The sequence below is a fragment of the Molossus molossus genome, unplaced genomic scaffold (genome assembly GCF_014108415.1).
Source record: "Molossus molossus isolate mMolMol1 unplaced genomic scaffold, mMolMol1.p scaffold_m16_p_9, whole genome shotgun sequence".
In the NCBI taxonomy this organism is placed as follows: domain Eukaryota; kingdom Metazoa; phylum Chordata; class Mammalia; order Chiroptera; family Molossidae; genus Molossus; species Molossus molossus.
The window spans coordinates 21,471,822-21,476,598 of NW_023425403.1; the positions used below are offsets into that span (position 1 = coordinate 21,471,822).

At 43.8% G+C, this 4,777-nt stretch overlaps 1 pseudogene; it reads left to right on the plus strand.

The window, feature by feature from the left end:
- The first annotated feature begins 212 nt into the window (after positions 1 to 212).
- On the plus strand, positions 213 to 4,539 carry LOC118623036 (annotated as a pseudogene).
- The last annotated feature ends 238 nt before the right edge of the window (positions 4,540 to 4,777 follow it).

The following is a 4,777-nucleotide window of genomic DNA, read 5'->3' on the forward strand; positions in this document are numbered from 1 at the left end:
ATGTTGATGTTTCTTTCTCTCTCTCCCTCCCGCTGTATCTGGGGGAAAAAAAGAAAGGAGCTTCCCAGGGTATGTGGACCTCAAAAGGTGCTTTCTCTGGGTGATGGTTTATTTGCAGAAATGGCCTTCATTCTTCCCCTTCTTTGTCTCTGCCCCTTGGCAATGCAAGTTTTCAGCTCCTCACATTCAGTCTACTCCTCCATTCCTGGAACATGACTGGCATTGCAATGGTGGCAGTGACAAGGTGACAGTTCTGAGCTTTGGCCTTAAGATGCCTTGTATGCTTCTGGCCACTGTCTTGGATCATGTCCAACTGCCATACAGAAGCCCAGGCTAAGCCTGCTGAGGGAAAAGAGGCCACATCTTTCAAGAGATGAGCTCTCTTAGGTGAGGCCCTCTGAGGCCAGGCAGAGCCGTCAGTGAGCCTGGCTGAGAATAGAACACTGCTGGCTGAGCCCAGTCGAAACTGCCAACCCACAGACTCCTGGGCTCAATGAATGGATATTGTTTTAGGCCAACACATTTTGGAGTGATTTGGCATATAGCAGTACAAGGTCTAAAAAGTGGAGAGAAAGGGAGAAAGTGTTCTAGGCTAGAGTGGCAACTCCAAAAACGGTTCAGAGTTGGAAATGTGTGAGGTCAGGTCATAGGAAAGTGAAGACAGCTGTAGGATTGGATGTTTGATCACTTTCTTTCAATGAATCATGAATGTTCGAGAGAACGTATCTGGAGGCCAGACCTGTATTACTATGCTGCTCTAGAGTGATCTCTTGAAAGTACTCCATGAGTGCATAAGAAATAAGAATCCCTGCATGTTGAAACACAGTGAGCATCAGGACCCATTCCTCCAAGCCAGACTTTGGGAGAGTGGAACAGTGTTGTTTTCTAGTCACCTGTATTATGCCAGGAAAAAAAAAAGGTATTTGTGGCTTATGATCTGCTTTTAAATATATATATAAAATATATAAAGCTTATGTGACATACTTTCACGAAACTGCTAGAGGCGACTTGTAGAATCTCAGCATAAAGAATATTATGACCCAGCTGGTGTGGCTCAGTGGTTGAGCGTCGACCCATGCACCAAGAGGTCACCGGTTCCATTCCTGGTCAGGGCACGTGCCCAGGTTGTGGGCCAAATCCCCAGTGTGGGGGCATGCAGGAAGCAGCCAATCGATGTTTTTTCTCATTGATGCTTCTATCTCTCTCTCCCTTTCCCTTCCTCTCTCTCTTAAATCAATAAAGAAAAAAATGAACAGCAACAACAAAAGAATGTTATGAACCTCAATCATTTTCACCCATCTGTAGGCAAGCAGCTCAGGCTCCTGCCACCACTGCCCCTCCACCACTACTGCTCCCACAAGGCTTTGCTGTCCCCAAAGCTACCCCAGAGACTCCTCATGCTTGTTCTCTCCACCTGTTTTGTCACCAACCACAATCATTGATACCATGTCAGGATATTCCAGTGACCAAGACCCTGGTCTGATCCAGGGTTTGGTGCATCTCGATTTGGAGGAGGTAGGGCAGAGCCTCTATCAGGAAAGAAGTTGGGAAACCCCAGGGAGGAACTAGTTAAAAAGAAGTGGACTCTTGATGAGCTGCCCAGATTTGAGAATACTCTTTATCAAAACCCCTGATCTGGCTAGGTGCACAACAGAAGCGGTGGAGAAATACAGAAGCAAGGAAATTACAGTTCGAGGTTACAACTGCCCCGAGCCAGTTCTGAATTTTTATGAAGCGAACTTCCCTGTACAATGTCATGGATGTGATTGCAAGACAGAACTTTGGAGAGAGGTGTGGAAATCTGTATTGCAGCACCTGGAAGGCTGATTGACTTTTTAGAGTGTGGGAAAACAAATCTGAGAAGAACCACCTACCTTGTCCTTGCTGAAGCAGACAGAATGTTTGATATGGGCATCAAACCCCGAGCAAGGAAGATTGTGGATCAGATAAGACCTGACAGGCAAACCCCATGTTGAGTGCAACTTGGTCAAGAAGACAGCTTGCTGAAGATTTCCTAAAAGACTACCTTCATATAAATGTTGGAGCACTGAAACTGAGTTCGAACCACAACATTCTTCAGATTGTGGATGTGCCACGATGTAGAAAAGCATGCAAAACTTATTCATCTGATGGAAGAGATAATGAGTGAGAAGAAGAATAAAACCATTGTTTTTGTTGAAACCAAAAGATGTGGTGAACTTACTAGACAAATGAGGAGAGACGGATGGCCTACCACGGGTATCCATGGTGACAAGTCAACAGGAACGTGACTGAGTTCTAAATAAATTCAAACATGGAGAAGCTCTTCTTCTGATTTCTACATATGTGGCTTCCAGAGGGCTAGCTTTTTTCCCCTTCCATATAAAGGTGCAGTCTTTGTGGCAAGGCCTAGGCATGACAATCAGAGGACTGGAGGGGGTGGGGGAACTAAAGATTGGCTGTTTCCAGTCACTTAGAGAGGTGAAAAGCTGAAAGTGTGCCAGTAATCTCCACAAGGCAGAACATAGCACCTCTGTAGCGTAAACCATGCTCTCGGGGTGGGAGGTAGAATGAAAGTTATCCTTGCAATTCACTGCCCTGACATTCCTCTTCCCATTCTTTGCATGACTGCCACGGCACAGCATTGTTTCAAACTGTTTATGTACTGTGATCTGTGAGTCTTTGCATTTCAGTGAGTTTGCTGAAATGACGAAGAAAGGTTTCCAAACTTCAATGTTCAGTGAAATTTTCTTCAAATTTGAAATGGAGAGAGCAGTTTTGAAAAGTTTTCCAAATTGATGAGCACTGACGCATGAGCTCCAGAGCAGGAGCAACTTCCCACACCTGTCTGTGGAAAAAGCACGCAATGCTTTGAAAGTTGCTCCCCCACCTACACAGTAGTCATCATGTGGAGACCTGCCAGAGAGAGACATATTCTCCAGTGAGTCCTGGCTTCTTGGAAGTGCTTGCCTAAACAAGACAGTGCATAGAAACAACTTTTGGGGGACAGGTATGTTCTCCTTGAAGCTGCAGTTATAAGGTCTTGGCAAGACAAGCAGTGTGGCCAGAATTTTGAACTGTTGAGTGTGTAATGCAAAAGACCATGTACGTTACGTTTTTGTTTAAAGGTCCTCAAAATGAGGGTTGCTGTAAACCTTTAAGTGGCCCTACTGCACAGAAGCATTCAGATGTCACTTGTTGATCTGTAAAGGGACTTGCTGATTTGGGAATGTGTTAGGGAATACACATCCTTTTGACAGGCTCTGTCATTGGGTGGGTAATAGCACACAGATGATGTGTGATTTTTTTTTTTTCCAACTTCAGTGGTATTCCTATAGGGAATGGATAATCATTTTTATTTATTTAATCCTGACCGGAGGACACTTTTTCATTGATTTTTTTTTTTTTTAGATAGAGTGGGAGGGAGGAGGGAGGGGGAGAGAGAGAGAGAGAGAGAGAGAGAGAGAGAAACATCAATGTGAGAGAGACACATTGATTGGTTGCCTCCTCTAGGACCCTACCTGGGCAGGGGATTGAACATGCAACTAAGGTAAGTGCCCTTGACCGGGAATTTAACCTGAGCCTCTTTAGTCTGTGGGCTGTAACCGCTGAGCCAAACCAGTGAGGACCCATTTTATTTTATTCTTTTAAATTTATGTTTATTGTTTAAAGTATTACAAGTGCCCCCCCCTTCTTCCCTTTGACCCCCTCCACCCAGCTCCCATCCCCCACAGTCCTTCACTGAACTGTGTCTGTGTTCATGGTGGATAACCATTTTAACTGATTTTTTTGCAGCCCATCCGTTCTTGGGAATACAATTATCCAAGTTCTTACTTTTGGTCTGGCTGTTGTGTTCAAAACTCTGAACATCACTCTAGTGTGCTTAAGGGAGATTTTGGGACAAAACCCAGAATGGTGTTTAGACTGCTATTTTGCCACACTGCAGCACCATAAAGATATGGGAGAAGTGAAATTTGTCATCAGTTATGACTACCCTAACTCCTCAGAGGATTATATTCATCGACTTGGAAGAACTGCTCACAGTACCAAAACAGGCACAGCATACACTTTCTTTACACCTAATATAGAGCAAGTGAGCGACCTTCTCTCTGTGCTTCGTGAAGCTAATCAAGCAATGATTCCCAAGTTGTTTCAGTTGGCTGAAGACAGAGGTTCAGGTCATGCCAGGGGTAAAGGAGTAAAAAGGGGTAAAGGAGTAAAAAGGGGTGCATTTAATACCTTTAGAGGCAGGGAAAATTATGACAGAGGTTACTCTAGTGTGCTTAAGAGAGATTTTGGGACAAAATCCAGAATGGTGTTTAGACTGCTACAAATTACGCCAGTGGCAGCTTTGGAAGTAATTCTGTGTCTGCTGGTGTATAGACCAGTTTTAGGGCTGGAAGTCCAACAGGGACTTACCAGATGGTTATGATAGTACTCAGCAATATGGAAGTAATGTCCCAAACATGCACAATGGTATAAACCAACAGCATGTGCATACCTGCTACGGCAGATGCACCTATGATTGGCTAGCCAATGCCAACAGAATATTCTCAATAAGACTTTAGAAGTATATGTAAATGCCTGTTTATCTACAATTGCTCTTTATATTGTGTATTATCAGACAAGATTGATATTTAAGAAACATGGGAAGTGCAGAAATGACTACAGTGTGGCAGTAATTATGGTGCACTTTCCCCCTATTTAAGTTGGATATTTCTCTACATTCCTAAAGCAGTTTTTAGGGGTTTTTTTGTATTAGAAAATGCAGGCAGTGTTTCACAAAAGTTAATAATGT